Consider the following 26,015-nt stretch of genomic DNA (forward strand, 5'->3'; position numbering starts at 1 on the left):
CCCCCTCCCCCTCCCCCTTCCTTTGGACCAGGTGATTAGGAACTTACAGAAGTTCCTTGTTCTCTTTGCACTTTCTCTTCATTCCCTTATCTCTAGGCATCAAGGGAAATGAAGGTAATCCACTGACGGTTTGCCAGGTGAGGTGAACAATGGGAAAATGGAAGGAACTGGAAGGTGGATGTGATTCATCATGAAGCTCGTCTCATTTTGCAGGAGTACGCCTGGCACAGCTGTTTGAAATGGCACCCCTCGCCTGCAGACTTTGGGGAAGGGCGCTTTATGAAGATGCATGAGTCGGAAAACAGACTATTAAAGTTAGTGAGAGTTCATTAACCTTGTAAAAGTAGGCTCTGGCTCCCATAAAGCGCCATATTTCAGGATTTTGCCCGTCATTTTTTATCATAAGTGCTCTTGGTGGCCTGATAGTTCATTTCACACGTGACAAGCATTAAATGAGACAAAGACAATAGGAGTTGGAGCTATGCACACGTGGCGGCTAATGACTGATTTTGTGGCCTGTTATCAAAGAGGAATTAAGCTCAGCACTCCAGCGGTTCCTCTGGTTTCCAGCACTAACCCCTCAAAGTGTCTTCTTCTTTTCTTCTCTTTTCTTTTTTTGCACTCAAACTTAGCAACACCACAAGCTGAGACTAAATTGGAAAACACAGAAGGTAATCGCACTCGAGCGCGCTGTTGCTGGGCTAACATGCCTAATCATGGACAACTCAGAGGGGGTCCAACACTAAGCGATATGGCGCTATTGGTCCACAAGGAAGGCATTGCGGAGGAAATGGAGGCCATGAGCGAACCAGCATGGCAGCTTTGACTTGCAGACAGAGTGATTATAGTTTCTCCACCATCTGGGTGACTCATCTGCTTCCGCCCATCACTGTATACCAGGTTCTTAAAACCATCATCGTTACCATCCACGCTGCTGGATGTTCCCCTTGGGCTGACTGCACTTCTGATTTTTATCTTCAGAGCGTCGCTGTCACTGCTGCATAAAAATACCACGCTATGAAAATAAACATGGACGTCGCACACGACAGAGAGTCTGCAGCGTCCTCGAGCCGAGCTTATGTGCACGTTCAGTTTTTAATGAAAGTATCCAGAGGCTTGAATTTTTTGACCCGTTTGTGTGGATATTAGCTCGGTGGAGTTTGCAGCCAGCTTTGCGGCACATTAGGGAAGCCCATGCCAAATTATGGAGAGAAAACGATGACTAATTCTGAGCAGATGTACAAGCGTGCTTAACAAAATAAGTTAATACATGCAGATCACTGCTGGGCTTCATTGTTTGACTGTGAGAGGAAAAACAGAGTTCCTCAACGCTGTGTGATTTCTGGTGTGCGATCGGGGCACGATGGCCTCCTCTGGGCCCTCGTGACAGAAAAAGCCCACGGGCAGAACAAGCCGGTAATTTAGCGGCAGAGGGGCCGAGCGTTCAGGAAGGTTTCCTCCCACCAGAACCACATCGGCATCAGCAACCAGGAGAGACAAACGATGGTCAACTCGGCGTATCTGCCGTGCTAATCGCTCAGCCCGGCTCGATGCCCCGCCGCGCCGCTTCCTGAGGAAACTCCCACTGCGGCGGCGAACAGCCGGCAGCTGCAGGAGTCTGCGGGGAGCGACAGGGGTCGACCGTCCAGGGCCGGACTCAGTCAGCAGACAGCAGGCTGATAAATACAAACAAAACACACACACGCAGGAAGTCATTATGATAGCTGCGTGTGTGTGTGGTTGTGTGTGTGTGTGTGTGTGTGTGTGTGTCTAAAGTAAAGACATTTCTCTGGACCACCTTCAGGGAATTTCTCCAAATTTGGCACAAATGTGCACTTGGACTCGAGGATGAACTGATTCCATTTTGGAGGTCAAAGGTCAATGTGGTCACAATCTACCCACACTACTACAACTACTACATGTAAACGCAACATCTGCAAACCGGCCAATCAGGAGACATGAAGAGGAAATGTTTTGTGGACACTGTTTAAATCGCAGCGGTGCTTAATCGCCTGCGTGAGTCTGAAGCTGAAGACGTCTCCAGAGGAGCGAATCTAAATCTTTTCTGCCGTTTCTATTTGACCAAACTTTAATGATGATGATAATTATTATTATCATTTCTGTACTGCGCTACATAAAGTATTTTCACAGTATTTCTAAAAGCGCTGCTGCTAAAAATATCCACAGAGTTGATTCTATGTAAGTTGAGCCTTTGTGGCGACAACAGTCAGAAGTCTTCTGATCCACGAGACAAGCAGCAGCTTTGAGGATTCAAAGCTCATAGTTTCCACTTCTTTCCTTTTAATTCACGGACAGCTCTCATTATCCAGACAGCGAAAGGAACTTCTCTTGCGAGCCACGGCTCCACTCTGTTGACAGAGGAGTAACTTCACTTCATGAGCGCCCAAAACCACCGAGCAAACAACATCAATGCTGTTTCTAATGCGCTAACGTCCACTCTATTCCCTTAAATCATTTAAAGTTAAAGTGTTGTTAATTGAGAGCTTCCACATGAGAGGCAGCAACGTTCGTTTCGGTCCTCGTGACTCAGATCTCCGCTTACCTCGCCAAAGCTGGATGCCAGCTCCTGATGCACATCCCTTGCACTCATTTGCGTGAAATCAGAAGATGAGAGGAATTAGTTCCTGTCTCTTTTAGCCCCCCCCACCCCATCCTCCTCTTCATCTTCCTGTAGCAGTGCAGATGTGGTGGGTCCTTTGAGGGCCCATCTGTTGTGCTGTCGTAGCTTTGGCCCAGCCGGTGTCTGACAGGGGGCCAGATGATTAGGCCGCCATCCAAGGCAATCCACCCAGGTAAGCCAAGGCTCCATCGCCCTGACCGGCCCTATCAAGGAGAGACAGGAGACGGATGTTAGAACAAACACATCCCCCAAAACCCCAAGTCGAGCTAAAACCAGAGGAGGTTTTACACGGACGCGAGTCGATGGTGGTGAAGCGTCTCTGCTCGCTTCACTTCAAGCTCTGAGAACAATGACTTTTCCTGCATTTGCCAACAAAGAAGACGTCTTAACAATGGTGATATGAGAAAACAGGGAGAGGAAACAAAGCCGCCGCGGCCCACAGGGACGTAAACTACACTTTTTGATCTGCGGCACCGATCTAAGAACCACTTATGAAGCTTTTACAGCTGCGAGGAAACTCTTCAGCCAACCGCACAAATGAAAACTTAAAACAACATTAATGCCCTCTTATATTTTACTCTTCCCCTTCCAGCTGTGACTAACAGAAACATTAGTAACCGAAAAGCCATTATTCATCATCATAAGTGCTAAATAGCCAACTGACAGGCTGTTTAGAATAACAAATGAAGGGGCTGCGTGGAGAATTACCAAGATGAAGTAACCTTGTTGTGTTGGGAGAGAATACTGGACAGGCTTTGTTTGACTCGACGAGCGAGGTGTTAAAAAATAAAAGTTCATATCTGTCCATCCGTCCTCCAGGACGTGGTTTAATGTCTTTATTCTGCTCATTTCTCGCTGTCAAAGTATTGAAAATGAAAGATGCAAAGAAAATGTAGAAAAGTACAATCAAGAAAATGTAAGTGGTAAGAATGAAAGAATACTAGAATTCTACTGCTTTTAATAGTAATACAATAATAACAGTGCTAATAATATAACAATATATAGCATTATATATGGTAGGATTGTTGTTTGCCTCCACCAAACAGCTGCAGTTTACATCCCTGTCAGTCCACACTCATGCATGCACTGAAGGCTTTGGAGGAATTTAATAAAAGGTATTCAGTGTGTTTCTCGGAAAACATTATGCCGCCGGCCACAGCGGCTGCCAGCATGGAGGCATCTCAACCGTGAGAACCATCTTTGTCATAGTTGTTTGTAAGAATTGTGGAAATCCTGCCAATACAGGAGTCGAATCAGATGCTGGGTGGATGTGTAATAAAGGACAAATGACCTGTTTTGTTGTTTAGGTTGCAGGACTGTTGTATACTAACAGCTTCTTTAAGTAACTTAAAAATACACTTATTCCTCTATTTCCTGAGGATTCCTATCTGCCTGGGACATACTGCCCCTTCTTCAGATCTCCACCACGTCAGATACTGTACGCCCAGATGGCACCCAACCGCAACCGGCACCAGGAGCCTCATTGTGCTCCTCTGGACGTGCAGCAGCTTCAGTCTGAGGTCCTTCCAGATCACTGCGCTCCTCCAGGACTCGTGGAGGGAGAGGCCAGCCTGCCTGCAGAGAAATCTCATTTCACTCGATTGTGTCCTCGATCCCTCCCATCCTTCAGCAATCCGGTGACCATCGGCGAGGGTCAGGACGGAGACTGACTACTAAAAGCAGACGAACCACACGGAGCGTTTGGTAACACCCGCCCGATTGAGAAAAGTCTCTTTTTCCACAAGACTCTCATCTAAACAGCATTATGTTTAACACATTTATGCGGTGCTAAAATGAAGTATCTACCCTTTGATTGTAGGGGATTTAACGGTAGCTCAGGGCTAACTGAGAGCAACGTTTTAATTATTTTTCAACCTGTTTGATATTACAATACTCTCCTGATCTCTATCACATAATCAAGTCTAGTTAATCAATCTTTCCACAGGAATGCAATTGCATGTATGCGGTCGGTGTGTTTTATGGCATTCAACCTTTTTTGTAAGTTTTTACAGGAGACTCATCATTTATTCGTAGCTTTCAGGTTATCCAGACTGCTAAACTGTCTTAACGCTATTACTGTTTTGAAGTTGGAAGTTTTCTCCAGCTCTGAGAAGACGGAGGTTACCACCCTGATCGTGCACAGTGCTGGGCCTCTGCTGCACACCCCCTGCATCATTTATGTGTGGAATCTGATTGATCGTCGTGGTTACACGCCCACGTTAACCTGCTGACCAGCTCCACTTTTACTAAACTGAGATCTGAAGTTTGCACTGCTGAACTAAAGATGCTTACACGTGCCTTTATCTCGTCTCACGCCGACTCGTGTTAACGCTCTTTTTTCCCTCGCTTTGCATGTCTGCTCTCGACTGTCTGCAGGTTTTCCAGACGGCTCGGTGTGTCGCACAGATGGTCTCACATCACCCCACACTTGGAGCTCCTCACCGGCTCCCCGTCAGGTGTAGATCCAGTTTAAAATTATCCCTCTTACAGCATTGTCAGGCTGCTACGTACGTGGCTCCCAGCTGAAGACGTACCTGTTCAGACAGGTAACCTGTGTGCACCAGGTCTGCATTTTCTGTTCTGGCTTCTTTCTGACTGTTGTGTTAAACTCTTATGGAGCACTTTGTGACTTTGTGAAATGCATGACTAGTCTACTTCCGGCCATTTCTGTTTTGTCAGAGGGAAATACTGCACTTCTTACGCCACTGCATTTGCCTTCTGACATTGGACAGCTACAGTTACTGGTTACTTTACACGAAATAAAACATACGTAGAATGAGTTTAGAAAATACATTAAACTTACAGCTCTCAACATTTTTGGCTTGTGACCCCCATACAAAATAACAGGAGGGACCTTATCAGGTCCACCAAAGTAGATTTCCCCTCAAACTTCTCAGATGGGTTCACTTCATTCATTCATTCATTTCTTCTTTTGTTTTCCCATTAACCATCTCACGACCCCTCAGATTTCTCTTGTGACCCTTTGGAGGAGCCTGACCCCGAGCTTGGGAACCCCTTGGCTAAACTACCTGCAGTACCTGTGTATGAAATACTCACAGCTAGCCCCACCTTCAGCAGCTACAGCACTTAAAGGCTGCTTCCAGGGGACGTTTCACTGCAGAACCAGAGCTTGATATGTAGTTTATTGGGTATTCTGAATGAACGAATTTTACTTGCAATGGGATATTTCCAGATTCTTCCTCCACCAGCGATAACAAGCCTGACACATGCTGCTCTGTGATTGGATAGCTGGCACATTAAGGGGAATTCCAGCTAGTTTACCCATACAGGTCGGTGAACTCTTCACGGGGAGGACAGTACGACCGAATGAGCTGCAAAACGTCTTTTTCTGTAGCTCTGAGAGAATAACTCAGATGATGCCAGCTTCACATATTTGAACTGAGGACCTGGAGTTTTAAAGATGCCTGCAGCGGCACAAGTTTGATTCCAGCCTGAGGTCTGAAATCCTCCCCTGCCTTTCCTGCCTCTCTCCAGCTGTCGCTATCTAAATAAAGCAGAAATGCTCGCAGGTCCCCCAGATTTAAGAAAGAAGATACTAAATCACTGCAGCACCTCTTTAATGGAATATAAGCTTGTAAATTCATAGACTTCTGACCGGATCATTGCATTCCATACATGGCTGCAAGGCCAAGAAATTAAAGACAATCAATCAGGAATATTTGTTCCTACGCTGGTGAGAGCGTTCATGGGTTTACGTACAGGACGCTGCATGGAGGGATAATTTCTTCAGTTATTCGCCCTCTTCCCTCTGACTATTCAACCAAATCACTAAATCAGCAGGCCGCATTTGCATAGACGTGTCTGATTTCTCAGAACCGCAGACAGGACTTTTCAATAATGTTTCATCATGCAGCTTTTCTGGAGAGAGGACAAACAAAAAAGAAGAGCGGGAACACCACTGTAATCATCCTGCAGTCACTTATCCAGCCCTAAATAAAGCACCAAGTCTTGTCTGGCATCAGTATGTCATTGCTTCTGCGCTTCTCTGTTGAACTTTTGAATTGCTTTTTCAGCCAGTGCACATCAACACAGATGCACCGTCGTGTCGTCTTGATCAGTTTCTGGGAAATTTTCCAAAAAGCACCTCACTGACAGTCAGTGGAGGTCAAAATAAAGATAGAGGTTACCTGTTACAGAGTCTTGTCCTCTTCTTTGTTGTTTTGAATTGAGTCCAGACTCGCAGACTAAAGCTGGACAGGGTGCAATTTGCTGGAGAATAATTCATTTTCTCTTTCGGGGACGGGCGAACCAGCTCCATGGTGAATTTTTATGTTTTCATTTGTATGTATGTTTCTCCACCAAGAGCTTTTGATAAATCTGTTACCAGGTAGCTGAGGATGCATGCAGATTAAATGGATGCATTTCATTGGCTATTAGCGTTCTCTGTTCCTGGACTGGCTGACATTTTCAAGACTTTACACCTATTAGCATGAGCATGGCGGCACACTGGGCATATATGAGATAAGTTCATAATTGTTCCAGGAGGAGGCCAGTGTTTCTTCAAGCAACATCTAATATCTTAAAATCTAATCCTGAAATCCACCACAGATCGAAACTGGTTTGGTTTTTGGCTTTCTGGTCAGGTCTGGTGTGACAGCTGCTCCGTTGTCATAACAGATCTGACCGTAAGCCCTGCAGGGATTGGTGGAGGCTGTCCAGCACAAGTGGTGTCTGCAAAGGGCAGAGCGCGGGCAGGAACTGCTGGCCCTCCACCCCATTGGGAGGCGCTACAGGACTCTCTGTCGACTGTCTATATCTTAAACTGAACCTAATCTAATGAATCCCACGAGTCTGTCGAAAGGACACGAGAGGCCACAGCTTGACAGCTCGTCTGACGGCTCACAGCCCCCCAAACATCCCAGAGCTGTTAGAAATGTTGAAATTACAAGACACCAACGTGACTGTTTACCTTCCAGCTGGCAGCGGCTGTTTATAATATGCAGCTTTTGAGGGAAGATTTAAGCAGCATAAATGCGTTTGTGCTAAGACCCTGAAATATTATATTCTCCGTGCTCTCCTTTGGATGAGGGTGCAAGCGATGCACACAGGCCCAGATTATACATGAATCAGAGATTGCCACCTTCGTCATTTTTCCTTAGCTGAAGCGCATATTTACCGTCAGATAATGCAAACAATAACTCCCGGGTAAACATCTTGGTTTACAGTGATTTCTGGAGCATTTTAGCCTTTCTTATCTGAATACAGAGGGGGTGGAATATTTCTTTGCGGCTTTTGTCTGTGCTCGCTGTGTGCGTAGACGGCGTGATCATTTCCAATGTTCCCAGTTAATGCACCATCTCTCCTCTGTGACCTGATTTGGCGCCACCCCTGTCGATTAGGGCCCTGAACACAAAGGAGGTGATGCTGGTGCTTTGGAGGGTCTCTTTGTTCAGCCGGTGGGAGTCTGATTTGCCGCAAGGAAGAAAAAAAGAAGCGCTGCACAGAAAACGAGGCCCTGTTTTGATTGCCCTTATTGCAAAGCATAATCTGCAAACAGAGCCTGGGGGAATTGAGGAGGTCAGGCAGCCTGATCAATACACACATTTTCACAATAAACATGTTGAATATGTATGAGCGTGTTCCTCCATGCAGCATCTATTTCCCTCTTTATTTCCTTGTTGAATGACATGTTTGAAGCCGTGCCCTGGCACCAGTCCTATATCCTTCGTAAATGACTCGATTTGGAACTGAGATATGTGCGCTGCAGCAAAAAAATCTGCAATGTGAACACCCACATCACTGCCACTTCCTCTACAGTCGCTGAAGTATCTCATATTGATTGAGATTCTTGTGAAAAATTACTTCACAGAGTAAGTCAAGTGGGATATTTCTTCTTATTCATTCCATGTGTTCATGAAACACCCATCAAGGTCTGTCTGAGTGCCATTTATTGGAGCAAGTGCGACTTGAAAAGTGAGCAAAGTTAGGAGGCATCGATGAAATGGGACACAAAGCTGACACGACAGACGAGTGAAAGGACGACTAAACAAAGTGTGAAGAGGTGGGCGATCCGTTTCAAAAGTGTCCACACCAGTTTCAAAGCTCCAAAGTCCACAAGCCACAACCTCAAAAGCACATTCTATTTCAGCTTTAAGCCCAGAGCCAGAGGCCAGATTAACCCGCCAGGGGGCCCCGGGGCAAAAATAAGATGTGGGCCCCTACTGAGCCCCCTCAATCACACATTCCCCCGACCCATTGCGCCAAGGTCGCATTGTGATTTTTGTCGAAGGATGTGCAGCAAATCAGCGTCATATCAGCAGAATCAGGTGAAAACGCAGGAGCCACCAATTCTGCATATTAACAAACCAATTTATGATCAAATTAGCACAAACGGCAGCTGCAGACAACAAAGGGGCCGTTAGGGGCCCTCAGACTGCACCTCACAGGCTGTGGTGAACCAGGTGAGACAGTGGTGGTGAAATTATGCCACACAACAGTTAACTTTCAGGATATTCAGTGAAAGACTCACTCGGAAACCTTTCGCTCAGCTCCGCACATGCAAACACTTTTGTTCTTGTTTATCCAGATTTTTCAAATTTCTGCCGTCACACCAATTCAGTGGAGGTGAATGGATTTCCGACCGTGGCGCTCAAAACACGGAACGCCATTTGTACTCCTTTCATCCAAGACAATACAATAGTCGTTATATAAACTGAGAAACTTTTTTTTTTTTTGTTCAAGGGCGACTAAAAAATTATTTATTTATAAGTAACCACATGACAACGTTTCGTATAATTAATTCCAAACATCCATTGAAAACCTGACAAATCAAGGTCGTTCATTACACCGATGCAAAAAGGGAAATACTACATATTTCCATAAAACAGTCGTGCTGACTCATTTGCAGTATTGCTCTCAATGCAACTATACAAGCTTGGATAATGAAGGGACTGAGAGAGGACAAATCTCTCTCGTGTCACGGCACTTAGTCCAACTAATTACAGCTAAAATGAATGAGCTCAATGCTCATAGGATGCATTTCAAACCGATGTTTTGTGCAGCACAGGAAATGATTAAATAGATTGCAGGAAAGTCTGCAGAAAATGCTTTCTGTCGTGTAAGAAAGGCAACAAATAAACAGCGTTTTTGCTACAAAAATGGTCAAAATCAAGAGTGGTGAACATCAGCTCACACCATGATGATCAGTTTGAAAAGTTTCGGTGCAGGCCTGCAAAAATTCACATCAATCAGACCAAGTTCACACCGATATAATTATGAATTCAAAGGGAAAAGTCTTCCTTGGCTGTCTGCTCCACTAAGACGACTCTTCTCTTGGCATTTAAAAAACAATCAACCTGTGGGAAACTTTCAAAATATCACTGGATTTAAAAAGAAAACACCCTCGAGCTCCTGCAGCACGGTGTGCAGCACGCCCCTCATCCCGCACGTCTTTGTCATTTTCATATCCTTTTGACTGCGCCTCGGGCTTTTTAATAATTGAATTAATTATATTGACATTGTTGAGTATCCTCCTCTAATTGTAATAGGATCGCTGGGAAGATAAGAGAGTCTGTCGGCCTCTGCGTCAGAGCTGCTCACCTAGAACCCGTCGGCTCTTTCTGCACTCACAGGAGGCTGCAGACGGTCCAGCAGTGTCACGCAGGCATACAATATGTGCATCTGATGGCCTGTTTCTGCATGTTTTTGCAAACAACTCCATCCCATTAATTATATCCCTTATATTCAGATCTTATAGAAGGCTGCACCATCTGCTGTGGAACAAAAGACAATGAACAGAAACAGTCAGACTGCAAATGACCTTCCAACAGTTCTGCCAGGGTCGTCAGGTGCTGTATGTTTGTATGTTTTCATCTAATACTCAGTTTTAGTCTTTTGAAAGATGAAAATGAAGAATTTAGGCTGTTCTAACAAGAAAATAAATGAGTTTTATGATCCAGAAAAAAGCTAAATGAGCGAATTAGCACTGACATCTCACAGTGCGCTCAGGTGAAACGACTCTTCTGTGGTCCATCTGTGTGATAAAAAAATCAAAGTTGGATCTTTTTCTTGAAACAAGTGACTTCAACCCAGAGGTGACCTTTGATCCAAATACTTTGGTACAGCAAATATGTTTTGAAGGAAGCGGAGTTCCACCCTGATGCCGTTTTCTATGAACATAATGAGGAAATGTTGTTAATTAACGCACAAACTGTGATGCTGAACGCAACAGTAAAATGCTAATTGACAATATATTCAATTAGTTTCCTGCCAAAATGTTCAGCTTGCCGCGACGGCACCATCATTGTGTTGTCACGGTTGTTTTTAGGCACCGCTGGGACTCAGTGGAGAACAGAACTTTCATTACGCTGCCGTTACAGGTGAGCCACAGCCTCCAAACAAAAGCCTGACGGACTCCCAGGAAACTCTGCTCTTGAAGAGTTTTTATCGCCCGTCATCCCGCCAGGTTAGAGATTTTGTCAGCAGGGGGTCGCCAAAAGGAATCCGATTAATCCAACTCCTCGTAACTTCGTTAAGTCTGATGGACTTATCTGCGCTCTTTGCCGTAACTTCCAAACTCTGTGTCGATCTTCCTCTTGAACATCTGCAGTCCTCATGAACGTGGGCATGGTCGTAATCTACGGGCCACATTGTTTAAAAGTGAAAGGTAAAAGTGAAATTCTTTGGATGAAAGTCACTTTTAAGAAGAGATTTAAGAGACATTTGTCAGGAAAGTTGTTCCAAAGCCCTCAGAGACCTGACAGGAAACGTGCGCTCACCTTTGGATGTCAAGTCTCACCTCCTCTTACTCATAATACCCAGCAGCCTTCAGGACTGTCGTACAGGGCGAAAGCAGACTTTCTGAGGTGTTGGGGTGAAAATGAAGGGTTCTTGAAAGGCCATTGGGCTGATCGCAGGAGCATTTTGGGAGTTCAGGTAAACCAAAGGGCGTTTGTGCCATCAGTTTCCCCTTTTCGTGATTTTTGAATGTTATATTTTTATTCTCTATGTCTCCTTTTTATTCCTGCTACTATTGATTGCTGTCTGTAACACCATAATTTCCGCAGCGGAGGATTAATAAAGTTGTATCTCATCTTATCTGAACTTATTTTATCTTATCTTTGAAAGGGAAAATAATCTAGTTACACGTAAAAGTCCTGCTTCGAAAGAGGTTCGTGGAGAAGCTGACGTCCACACCTCCTAAATCTCGACAACTCAACAGACCCCATTGTCAAGCAACCTGATTGGTCAATCAAAGTCCTGTTAGCTGGCGGCTTTGAAATGGAAAAGAAAAATGCTTTAGCCTTAATCTGCACAGTAAATATAGAGTCTACATCAAAGTGCATTCTGTGGCAATGCAGAGCGAATCAATACTCACTTAAACTGCACAATGTTCAGAAATGAATGGACGCCAGTGGCTGGAATGGAAAGAAATAAATCCCAAAGTCTCAAACTGGCTTACGACACCGTTAGCTGCGATGTCGAGCATGTGATTTGTAACTTCCTCTGAGCTTTAACCTAGATTTATTGGCATTCATACAGTCAGCTTTGAGCTGAGCTTATTTTTCCACACATACTGAACCCAAGGCCACGAATGAAGCTCCGAGTGATTTGTGTATCATAAATTGGCCAGAACATGCAAAAAACATACAGGTATGGTCATTTAAAACCAGGTGTACAATTTAACACCTGTTCAACACTTATGTCTCATTTCCAAACAGAAAAGTGTAGATCTCTGCCAGGCATGCAAATCAGGACAGGAACATTTCCAAAAGAGCAGTGACGTGATGGCCTCATGGCCCAAACCGTAAGCCTCTACGTACACCTAAAGTCTATGTTTCGGACAACATGTGTGTGAATAATGCTTCATAAAAACCACAAGAGGTCCTTCAGCACATAAACAGATGTGTGCGTGTAGCATGTGAGATCAGCTGCACACACACGGCCGAACACATCATCCCCTCGTGCCTCGTGCCTCGTGCAGCGCGCTTCACCTGAAAGACGACTTGCGTTTTCAGATGTCTGCTGTGGTTATTTAGTTCAATGTTTGAGAAAAAAAATAACAAAAGTACTCCAAACACATCAGTGTGAATGCATGCTGACATTCATTTGTCTAAAAGCAGACCTCATCCAGAGGTTAACGCCTCCGATGTTCAGCCACAGGGCAGCTGCTTGTTTGTGGGAGACAAAGTGTCAGAGTGCATCATGTCCAAGTTCCTGGGGAGAGGAGATACATCAGACACCCAACTGTAATGGCCTGTAATTAGAGAGCTGATTAGTAGAACTAATGACCCAATAAATGATCCTTCTCTCATATCTCAATGTCTTTGGAGCGAGGCTGGAGCGGGAGATAGGGGACAAACAGCGTAGCTGGACGACGACGAGCACAGCCCCGCTCTCGTTAACCTAATTATCATCTGTACAGGTGAGTACAGTGATGATTGAAGATGATGAGGCGGTCCGGAGGTGTTTGCAAGATTTCAGGTGACAGCTGCGCAGCTCCCGTCGTCAGTTATAATATTCCACTTTGCGCAAGAGGAGGCTTTTGTTACAGAGACACTCCTTTTTACGGCCTTATTTCAAACCTCTGCAGTCCCTCGTCGTCGTCGCCGAGCGAACATTTTCGCACCGCCACAAACAGAGAGCCTCCTCTCTCTGTATTCAGCAGAGAGAGCTGCAGGCCACGGGGTAATAGGAGGCTTGGGGCACATCAGATGGGGAGTAACAGTGGTGATTATCTTCTCTACCTCCTTGAAGTAATAGATGAAAGCCTCGCCATCATGTAATAGGCTACTTAAGTCTGTCAAGGCAGGAGAAATTCTTACCCCATCCTTATTTGCCTGGCTCCTCTCTCCCCTCTTTTGTGGTTAAATATGCTTTGTCTGAATGCCCCTGATGAATAGCACGGGGTCCTTCCTTCTCCCTCTTCCCTGACATGATAATAAAAAACCACACAGGCGATGTGCTTTTAGTCCCCTTCAGGCTAAATCCCAGCAATCAAGAGTCATTTAAGATATGACACATCCAGGCACTAAAGAGCAGTCTGGCCAGGCAGGAATAATCACACTGTTATCCATACTTTGACATCATTAATGAGGCGGAAGAGAGGGACAAACCCCGAGGTGAGGAGGAGTAGAACGAGGCAGATAAATGGGCTTGTTTTGCAGGGAGATCATATAGCTGATGTTTTTTGCGTGATCATATCACTTAGCCCTCTGCGGCTGCCTCAGCGGGAGCTGTTGTTTAGCTGTTTTTGAAGAGAGCAGGCAAGTTATTAGCAGCAAGCAATGACACCTTGAGTATCTGTGCAGCATTGATCTGACAGAGCGAGCTATCTTGTTGTAAGCTCACCTCTAATGGCTGCTGATGCCTCAGAGTTGGGTTTTAATTTGCATCGAGCGCCACACACGCATATGGTAATCCTGCAGCACCTGCTATATCTTTGCATAATTCTGCATAAAACCCTTATCTTACTCTTTTACGAGATGTAGAAATGTCCTTTAATGTTCTTAGTGGGAAGACAACCCGAACGTGTCGGAATCAACTTTGCAGAGCAGATAAAACTATCTAAATGCAAATAAACAGCGTAATCGTGTCACAATCGATTCAGAGTTTATCATGGCACGGTTCCTGCAGGGCACATTGTTTTAAATCAGGCGCCTCCTTTGCTCCCATGATCGAATCTTGTTCTTCCATCACCGTTTTTTACCGAGCACCATGCTTGGTCAGACATCACTTGTTATCCCTTCCTCGACTCGGGGAAACTCTTAAACAGAAGAGAAGTAGCTTCCGTCTGCTCTTAAATGCACATTTAATCTGTCTAATTCTCTGCAACTTCTCTTGCTTTTCTCTGTCCGACTTGATTTACCAACACTAACACAAGTTTTTGGGCAGGGAGGGCGTTTTTTCTTTGCTCCCCCAGCTGCTTCAATAAAACTAAGTGATAATGCAAAGTGATACTGGGTTGAGTTTGACACTCCCCGGCCACGTTAGGCATTCAACCGCTTGTTAACACAAATGTTTAATCAGCCAGTACACATCCAGGGAGAAGAGGAAGATCAGGAAGTTCAAACCAAGCATCAGAATGAGGAAGACCTTGTCCATCCCTTTATGACCGCAGTGTATCCGTCCTCCAATGGCTGCTTCCAGCAGGACAGCACACAGTGTCACAAAGCTCAAATCATCTGGTTTCTTGAGCATGACGATGAGTTCACTGTACTGAAACAGCCTCCACAGTCACCAGATCTCAACCCAGTAGATGACCTTTGGGATGTGGTGGAACGGGAGATTTGCATCGTGGGTGTGCGGCCGACAAATCTGCAGCAGCTGCGTGATGCTTTCATGTCAATATGGATCAAAATCTCTGCAGATTGTTTCCAGGGCTCTGCTGAATTGACGCTATGAAGAGTTAAGGCAGTTGAGAAGATGGGGTCCAACCCAGCACTGGCACGGTGTACCTTATAAAGTGGCCTGTGAGTGTATTTTAGATGAAAGGTGAACTGGTTTTAAATTCAAATTCCTCTTAACTGTTCGTGTAATGGCCAATAAAGACAAAAAAAATAAAATATAGTGGCAGAGTTAGCCTGAAACATGCAAAGTACAAGCTCAGGCATGAAAAGTCCACACAGTATATAAGACATATATCACCCTGACACAATAAAAGCAAAACCACAGTAAAAGGTTTGCATGCAGGCAGATGATAGTAAAACCGTTCAGGCCTTAACGGGAGCTGCAGTGATGGTCCCAGGTCCACCGTTCAGCAGTTTCATGGTGTTCTGAGGGATTGTATCGCTGCATCCTCTTATCTGTGTCATGTCAGCACTGCAGATGTCAAACAGATGCTGAAGTATTTTCATTACTGGCACTCTTTACCTAAACAGCAGCCTCGCAGCGGTGACTGTGATGTGTATCTGAGGCTCTCCTGCTGCCTTCTTTCAGGTCAGCTTCTCAGATGCACCATCTCATTTGGTCTTGTAACTGATCCGATGACAGTGTCATTTTGGCTTTATAGAGCTCAGCTGGTGCTCATTTGACGATCAATATTTGTATATTTATTTATTCTCTGACGGGGAAAAAGGTTTCAAAAAGCATTTGAGCGCTCCGCATTCAGACAGCGGGAAGAGAGAGGAGGAAAAAAGGCACGGACCTGAAACAGGAGAGAAACTAATGTAACTGGCAGCTTGTTTTGTTTTTGTGCACTGAGAGCTTTCTCTCAAAATGGCCTCCCGCATGTGACCGAGGGAGCTCATCAGCGAAAAGTGAAAGCACTAATTACCTGAATAAAGGCAGCTGGCACGGCACTTTTTAAAAATTCACTCTTTTTCAACCTACATGTGAGAGAAGAGAGGAGATTTCAAAGCTTGCTGGGGAGGGAGTGATTTTATGTAGCCTATAAAACCATTATTCTCTACATAGTTGACAGAATTGCGAGATGATATGATTGAAAGGAGGTAATGGTGCCTCTTTCAACAATAACAGTTCCCAGTTTATTTTGCCTAAATTACCTTTTAGCAACGCAACAAAGAAAATTTACCATGTTGCACTGCTGAGGGGCAATTTTCAGTGGTTGCGCTGCATCATATTTATGCATTCTGACTTCATCTCTTGTTCATGAGAGTTTATGATTGCTACTTCTTGCTTCCTCCTGCTTATGGCTTCTCGGTAAATTGGGTTTTTTTTTTTTCTTTTGCAGTGCTGCATAAAGTTTGTCCTCCAAAAGAATATGAAAGCTTTCTTTCCATAATGATCTCCCCTTTTTAGGGAAAACATAATAAAAATCTCATTCTTTAATTCAGGTTTTCGCCAAAGGAATCCTACTGTAAATATTCATATGCTGTAGGAACAAACAAAGCTCATCACGATCTCCAAATTAAAGAAAGGACAATAGCCTCCCTCTACAATTCTCCAACCATGCTGCATGTTGCTGTGTGGAATAAAGCCTGCATCTCAAGCAGCTCTGGTCCCACTGTGCTGTGTAACCAATCATTACATGGCCTGTGTTTCAGCGGGCACCAGCAGACAAATCCCGCTGCTGCAGGTGTACAGCTTCAGAGGGGGAAAAGTCAGGGGCTTATAATGGTGACAAATCTCAGAGAACAATGCCGTGTTCATCATCAGCCCGTCCTCACCACAACAAAGACCAAAACAGCTCGTCTGTGCAAGAAGGTTATCGCATATTTACGAACATTGTTAGGAGCAAAGGAGGAAGTCAGGTGAGCAAGAAGGTCCACGTGTGGAGGAGGTGGGGTGGACGGCTGGTCAGCCAAACAGGACTTCCACCAAGGAGTCAACTTTGACTAACAGTTACGTTTTTAACCCAAACGATCACCTTTTCCTAAACCTAACCCAAGTAGTTTTGGTGCCTTAACCGAAGCAAACTGTGACTATTTCACAACATTCAGCACATGACGACGAAGGTCCAGTACTTCTGGACTTCAACTTCTGGACTTCAAAGTGTCTTCTTTGAAGTTGGTACCTCTCAAGTATTACAATCACAACGAGCCGAAAATGAACACCAATGATCCTCAAAGACTTTTCTCACCAGCTGGATGAAAAAATATTCAGTCTGCTGCACAGTAATATTTTCTTTCTCATACAAAATTACATGTTCATTTAGCTTGTTGATACGATTCTGGTTGCCGCTTGAGAAACAGGTGAAAAACATTGCTAGATTTTATTGATTGTAATTGTAACACAGACATGGGGCTAATTAAAGGATAGATAAGATTTACATAATCTTTTCTGCATGCTTCTGAATTATCTCTAGGATTGTTTTATTGGTCCATGTCTCCAATAGCAACTATAGCCAAAGCTATTAGCTATGTCCTTCAAAGCTCATCAATGGTTGGGGCTGAGAGGAGATGTCCATTAACGGAGCATACTGGAAGCTGCTATTGTTCAATTGTGATTTCCCCTTTTCATGTGCAAGATATAGTACACTGTAATCACTGAACTAAGAAAAAATAAAAAAACAAACTTGAAAGAATCCTTCTCTCCAACAGCACCAAGAGCATAAATCACCCCAGCCTACTGTCACGAGCCGGCAGGTCTAGCATTAAAGCCTTTGTAGCATGGCAGTGCCCATTAAGCTACATTATTCTATGTGTGCAATTAGGAGCGTTAGATTCAGTTAGCAGAGTGAATGTTATCTTCAACAGCGTGATATTTCCCTGCCTTTAAGTGTCAGAGATCACACAGAACACCTTTTCAGAGCATAAGAAGAGTTGGTAAAGGTACATAATGCAACAGAATATGCAAAAACAGAAAAATGATGACCTTTGGTTGCTAAGTGTCAGTGGTGTTTGGGCATGAGTTCTCGCCAAGGCTGTGCAATGTAATGAAACAGAAGGACCAGTGGAGCGTGAACATGACAAGTAACGGTGGATAAGCAGCGGTGAGCCTGAGGCAGGTGACTGCAGCGAGGTGACAATAAGGACTGGTGAGCTCTAAACAGAGTCATCTACCCTCACGGCCCGCTGAGAATCAGGACACTCTTACAAGATAATGTGGCTTCATGAGTGAGAGGGAAATAAATATCTTAAAGTTTAGTATGTTCAATTCTCAAAAAAGGCCCTTCATATTGGGGGTGGGAGGTGAGGTGAGTAAGTTCAGCACAACATATTTCCAAAAGACGAACATCATCCTCACTAATCTGAAATCAGAAAGTGCTGATCTCACACTTCAGTTGCCTCTGCTTTGTCCGTCTTGTTTGGCTAAGCTGCTTAATTAAACAAAACACTTCCTGGAGATGTTTAGCATTGAAACTTAAGTAACCATCACAACACAAATCAGAACAGTGAAAGTGATGCCGCTTTCATGAAATGTCTGCAGAATGGGAATAACAGCAAAACATTACTCCAACTTGGGAGAACATACGCATTGTTACAAGGTGGGTACCTCCACTGCTAGCCTTGTCGTACTATTTAAATAGCCTAAATTAGCTGCTTTTGTTTATATATTTGGAGCAGTCTGTTAACAAGACCAAGATCTGCTTGTAAATTAGCGGATTCGATCGTATGACACCTCGGACACTCTGCCTATAATCATAATTATGCTGCTCCAGGATCATCGCATGATGGTCCTGGAGCAACATTAATTTTGACCTGTGCATGACGCTGAACTGATGTGTAGCAGGTGTGGCGATGCTATTGCCAGCACTATCTTTCTACATTGAATCATTTCCACTGTGTTTTACGTATGTAATAGGCTGAATCAGCTGCTCCCGCCGGCTGTGCGGCTATGCTAACCCATTAACATGGGCAGGCAGTGTGTCACGGGTTCAGATGCTCATATTGTCATCATGGTCTGAAGAATATAAAGCGGCGTGACTCACTGCATCTGGTCTAATTTTTCTTTCGCATATTTCTAGTGTTACTGACAAGGGGGATATTACTCGGCCTGTCTTCTGCTCGTTGTCCTTTCAATAATCTCCTCCGGCATCTAAAGGACAAAAAAACTAAAGAGGCCTCCATGAAGGATCTCCAAAGCTGCCTTAGCTTTGACGTGCGGTTGTATTTATAAAGAGACGCACATTAGCCTCTGTGTAGCCTATAGCAGCTATGGAGGCCAAACAGATAAAGTCTATTTTTAATCCTGACACACGAGTGTAAATTCAGTTTGAGGGGTTTTGCATTATTCCCGAGAACCAGGGAAGACTTTAGTGTGAATCGTATGTGTGGGAAGTCATTGAAAGTAGCTTACCGGTGAACAAAAAATGGCAAATTAGAGTGCAATTAATTGGTGGTTTAGAACAGCGTTGATATGATATGTTATGAAGACAAAGGTGCTTATCCTGAATTCATCTCAACATTTACATTAAACACGTTAAAACAGCTGATGCAAGTCGACGCCCCCACCATATTTTGAGCGTATTTTAACTTCTGACACACACAGAATCTCAGAAAATACACTCAAGCAGCTACAGTTTAACTAGTGTGACTGAATAAAAAGGCTAAATTAAAGCTAATAAAGTTCCCCCATGAACCCTGCAGACTCTCTGATGAGCCAGTCACCTTCGGATCAGGCTGCACCGCAAGGAACCGAGAATCAAATGAGCATTCAGTGCAGGTGAAAGTCTAACTCAAGTGAGTTTGAGGCAGAAATCAGCCTTTAGTGGCAGCCTGTGTCCTCCCAATTCCAGTAATCAAGGCTCTGTAAATTACAATGGCGCCGGAGATAAACTGTTTTGAAACCTTGCCATGGATCAAATGGGCAATCTTGATTCAAGCCAACTACGAAATTAGCCAGCCAGTGTCAGTTGTTTCTCTCTCTCTTTTTTTTGTTCTTTTCTCCTTCCAGAGAGAAGCCCAATTCAATTTCACCCCACGTGTGCACAGAGGTTGCTCAGACACTGTGATCAATTGATAATAAGAATATGGGCCAAGCAGGATAGAAGTTTCATTATTTTAATTTACAGCAGCCCTCCAGCATGGAGTCACATGAATTTATTTGTGGCCAGATGAGAGGATTAGTATATTGATTACAAACATGATTAAATGTAACAACACTTATAATGAGAGCTACTGGGAATTATAAAATATGAATGTGAAACGTACTTCATGACGTCACCTGAGTCTGTCGTGGGGCGATGTGAAGTTTAACGGCTGGGCTTTGTTTTCTACTTTCTTCGTTTTATTGCAACATGAGAACAATAAAAAACAGTTACTTCTTCCATACTGTGGATTACTGTTGGCTGTGATAATGACAACAAAGCTGCAGTAAATATTTCAGCTGCCAGCCCTCATATGAGGTCTGAGGATGAATCACACACTTTGTTTTAATGCTTACTGTAACTGTAGCGGCTGCCTGCAGGCTAATCGCTGTAATTTTTTAAGGACTGGTATAATGTACTGTTGAGCTCCATTATTCCCTGTTGTGTCTTCAAAATCTGATCAGTGGTGTGATGAACAGCGAGACGGAAAGCAGCTCAGCGGATTGTGACCAGTTTTCTCCCACTGACGTCTCAAATGCAGTTAACACTGGCTAAAGATGGCACCAGTGAAAATTCAGTTCTGCTCCGCTTCTGTTAGCTTGTTAGTGCTTCTTTTTGCTTTTACCTCACTTGGTTCAGACATTGTCAAGTTTAAATTCAACACTGACACATTTCAGCGCCACGCTGTTCTTCATCTGGAAGCAAGAGATTAGAGAAGTGAGCTCGGTGCTCTGTGAGGTGTCCTGAGGCACTGAGCTAAACGCTAACATCAGAATGCTGATAATATTCACCATTTTCACCTTCTTAGTTTAGCATGCTAGCATGCTAACATTTGGCATTCCCACCAGCAGTGTCATTCTTTTCACAGGTATTTAGTCACCAAACATATAGTTGTATTTCACTCTGGACCAAAGACCAGCTGACCGACATCACCATCCATAGAGCCGTGCAGCTATAGTACAGATCTTAAGTGACTTCCTCTCCAAACCTGGACGACCCACAAACACACAGCTGCTGCAGTGAAACCTTCAATCCTGCATGAAGATATTTCCACTGATGGAAAGCAAATTATGCAAGCTTCCACTCATTTGTGTTTATTTAACTTCCTCCAAAACAAGCTTTAACAGCACATCCACCTGGCTGCGGGGATTCTGCAGGGAGGCTTAACATACAGCGCAGTGTGCGTGTGTGTGTGTGTGTGTGTGTGTGTGTGTGTGTGTGTGTGTGTGTGTGTGTGTGATGTATGCACAGGTGTTTAAAGTTAGCTTACCCACAGCAGAGATGTAAACCCTTACAGAAGCTAAAGTTGTTTTCCAACCAAGTTAATATTTGTACACTAGTGCAAAATAAGACATAAACAATTGAGCAGTGCACTGCACAGAGCCCTCAGGCCTGCTGGTGAGTCAATCTAACCTCGCAGCAGAGTTCTGAGATGAAAAGTACTCACAAGAAAAGGCGAGATTCACCTTCAGGCTAAATGCAAAAAGCAGGGAAAGGGTCCAGCTTGCAAACCTGAGCTGGAGCTTTATCTCTGTGTCGTTATGAGCTTGCAGTTTTGCTGTAACATTACTGCATCTGAGGCTTCAAATCATCCATCAGAATGACTTTCAGCTCCGACTTGGTGGTCGTAACTGTTATCTGCACAGCCTTGCAGAGCAGCAGTCAGGATGAAACTGGCTCATGCATCTGTCCCTCATTTCTTCTGCTCTGGTCACCTTTAGAGGTCAGTACATGGACGCTTCCCTCAGATCACTCTCAGATCCACATCCAGTAACGAGCTCTACAAAGTTAACTAAAACAGAACTTTTCACAGTTTATATAGAGAATACATGTTGAGTGAAATTAAGCTCTTTGAAGTCTCACAAACTTGCAGCTATGACAGAATAATGGTATTTACTGTTTGACTGTTCACCTGTGTTTACCTTTAATAGGCTAAATTGAGACTTGCGTACACAGACGCTCACATAGTTTGCTAACATCACATTTTGCATATCAAACTGTCAGTGCTGGTATAAACACAGCAGGTTTAGGCTATATTGTTTATTATCTTAAATGGGTGCCTTTGACTTTAAGTCCTGTGCCACCAGTATAGCTCTTTATTCTCTGTAGGCGACATCTTTGATGTGCTTGTGATGGTTAAGTTGTTTTTTTAATGTGTATGTTTTCTTTGTGCCTGCAGTGCAAATCAGTTTCCCCTTTTTGATAACAAAGTCGTGAAATAAATCAACAACTTAAAGAAAGGCTTGGAAATTGCATAATTTACGGAGTCCCTGTAGCTTTGAACGCTGGATAAAAACAAAATCAGCGACATTAACATCACAGAGAACAGTCGCCAAACTGGTAGGTGTTTCTGATCATGAAGATATAGTTAGATTAACAATAAAACTTCAGCAGCATAATCCAAGTTTCAGGTAAACTTAATATGGTTTTTAGTTGTAACTTTGCAGCCAGACTAAACTTGAAGGGCATAGAGTTTTTTTATAATCTCACAAGGAGTCTGCTGTTTTAGGAGCGTTATTAATATTCCTATGAGACAGATCCAAGTGTCTCTATAACCTGTGCATTGAATAACAAACTCCTGACGACAGAAATAGAGCCACAGCAAATGAATCTTTCAAATACTTACTCCAATTCATCCGGATAGTTCTGCATTACTTATCATTAGAGCGTAACACTTATTTCTTTCCCCGTGATCACCAAGCACTTAAGATACTCATTTAGTCTGTTGTCACATCTCCAGCCATTCTGACAAGAAGGATGCGAGACAAAATGAAGTTCACAGATCATTTTTTTAAGTCTGCTGAAATTACTCTCACTTAGCGAAATGACTTTGTCACCCAATTTCACCCTGCTGGAAAACAGCCAGGGAACACTGGGGAATTAGTAGGTGAAAAACCATTACTGAAAGACAGTTGTCATTTTCTGACAAATGTCAAGATGAATTAATTTGTCTAGGAACGGCAACGAATTTAGGACGGCGACAAGAAGACCAAATGTGCCAAAGGACATTACGTGTGGACGTCCGATGTATAGAGGTAAATATGTAAGTGCACATCCTGCAGCCTTCAAGCACCAGATCAGCTCTCTCTACTTTGTATGAAATACCTTTTAATTGCCCCAGAGATCACAATCTTCCTGATATCAAGCACAGTTCATCCTACAGGAAAATAAAACTCAATCTTTGCATCACAAAATGCATCTTTGCTTACAGAGAGGATGATGACAAGATGCAGCGTCCTCCTCGGATGTTTATAATAGCCAATTTGGTATCGAATGCGACTTTACATCACACTAAAACATGTCCGAATATGCTTTTAAGATGACATGTTTTTAACAGACAGGATACAGCGGCATGAGTTCTTAACTCAGTTAGTCGGGCAGTCGTTGCTCAATTGAGTTCTGTGGGGAAGTTCAGAAAGTGGCTGCAGTAGCTTCAGGCTGGATGACATCATGCAGTAGTTTGTCATGTCTGTATCTTACAGTACAGCTCATTTCCAGAGGAAGTACATTTACTCAAATACCGCACTTTTATTTCATCTCTAATCACTTTGAAGACACATTCAGGGATGTAAATATGGACACTGCAGGGGGTGCGGCTCTGCTGGGGCCCGTGGAGTGGGGGGGCCGTGGGGAGAGCAGCCCCTCCAACACTAAAGAAAATGTCTTTTTTCTTCTGTGTTCCAAGAAAAACTAAAACTATACATGACCGCTTTGGTGAATTTTAAAGATATGGATATGTGTTCTGCACTGAAAGACATGTTGAGAGACGCACTCCTTTACTAAACACTATGAACTGCAGGCTGCCTCGTTTGATAAACGTGCATCTGCATTTAGGGAATTATCAGAAATAAGGGAAACACAAATGAAAACACTGTGAAATCTCTGAGAGCTCTAACATTTTGCCACAGTAGGGAGCAGAAAGTGAAACTGTGCAGATCTTCGTAAGTACTTTCCAACACTGAAGTGGCGCCATGTGACCCTCTCAACTCCAATTACATGCACAGCCTTTCTGAGAATCACAGCAGCTCACCTAAGACGCTAGGCTTGATGTTCATTGGTTATGCACGAGGTGTTTGTCCCCATCAGCCTCCACCATCTTTGTTAATTACCCCTTGTCTTCCTTCTACATTCGAGATGGCTCCCATCTCCTCAAGTCGAGATGAGGAGGGAAAAGTGCACACCTTGAAGTGGGCAATTATTCCTCACATTGTTCAGGTTTCGACTGCAGTCAACTCAGGGAGAGAAAAAGTAAACTTAAACTGTTGCAGTGGAGTGGCTTCTTTTCACTCTATTGGTTTTGCACTCAGTGAAGACTCGCGAACACTAAGTGATGGACGAGAGCGAAATGCTTCTTCATCTGTTTATTTCCTGGCAGCAGCTTAAAATAGACGTCAAGTCAGTATGAACACTGATTTAATGGTTTGCAGGTAAGAAGATGACTGGATGTCTGTATTAAAAGCGACAAATTTGGTTAAAAGTTATCTGTGTCTGGTACACAGCTGCATGTAACTTTAACAGTCTACAGCCATGCTAAAGGTCTGTGCTAAATGCTAAAATCACATGCTAACATGCTCAAATTTATAATGCTAACAAGTGTAGCAGGTATGTTCACCATGTTCACCATCTTAGTTTAGCGTGCTAGCATGCTAACATTTGCTAATTACCGGCTGAGGCTAATGGAAACATCATTAGTTTTGAAGCTATTCTGCCATAAAAAACGTGGTAGGATCACCAACATTATTCTAATTCATCCTGAGGGGAACATTCATGTTTGTACCTTGTTCCATGTTTCACCCATCCATACACTCCTAACATGACTGACACCCTTCCTACTTACACATGCCATCAGTTCTTTACTTTTGCTTATTTGTTTGAGTTAAATAAATTAACTTTCGACTGATATATCTGTGTGTGGCCTCCCCTTTGTTGCCGGCCTTGAGCCAGTAGGTAACATGAAGAATGAGTGACCTTCTACATCTCGTATGACCACTATCCTTACTCCAGTGTTAAACTGAAAACTCTGGAAATGGGATGAATTGCTTCACATTTGGTTCATCACAAACAAACAAGTGTAACTCTCAGAAGCAATCAGCACCCAAGGTGAACAAACAGCAGGATGACACAGATTTTCTATATTACTGCACATTGTGACAAATCAAACCTGACATTGGAAGGTATTGCAATTCTATACGTAAAGGCAAGCATAACCACACTCACAAGTCCTGAGTCAAAGCACTCAACCACAATTACAGGAAGCTTTGCTGGCATTGTCTCTTATGTTCGAAGGTTGTTTTTTATTTTCCTTCATAAAACCATGCAGGATCACCATTTTGGCCTCTGCTTTCAAGTCAGGCCTTTGTTTTGACATCATTTGTCAGAATGTTCACTATTCTATGAAGTTAACTGCATCTTTCAGTAGTTTAAATACAATAATCAGCACCAGTCTGCCTTTTGAAGTTGTATGAGCATCAGGATAGCAATAAGACAAGCTAACTGCGCCTCCAGCATGTGATACATTAAGTTTTGCTATGCTAACCTCCCTTAAGAAAGAAAGAAATTCCTTTGAGATGGGAAAGAGGTGAACTTTTTACTTCGGGATCCAAAGTTTGACATTTTGGGAACTTCATGTGTTTGTTCCCTTGACATAAGTAAGATCAAACAATCAGTACTCTCATGTCTGCATATTTAGCTAGAGCCAGCAGCGCGTTAGCTTATTTTAGTCGCTGTTACACTGCATTTTTTTGGTAAGAATTAAATAAATTTAATATAAAATGTTACATAATTGAGCTTTAGAGCTGCTGGTAGGCAGATTTTGTTATCTTTGGACAGAGGCAGGCTAGCTGTTTCACTGCTTCCAATTTTTATGCTAAGCTAACAAGCACCTAGCTGTAGCTTTATACTTAGCTCACACACACGCAAATGGTATCAATCTTGTCATCGAACTCTCTGCCAGAAAGTAAATGAAATGTCACACTAATCCTCTAA

The sequence above is a fragment of the Chaetodon trifascialis genome, chromosome 18 (assembly GCF_039877785.1).
Source record: "Chaetodon trifascialis isolate fChaTrf1 chromosome 18, fChaTrf1.hap1, whole genome shotgun sequence".
NCBI lineage: Eukaryota > Metazoa > Chordata > Actinopteri > Chaetodontiformes > Chaetodontidae > Chaetodon > Chaetodon trifascialis.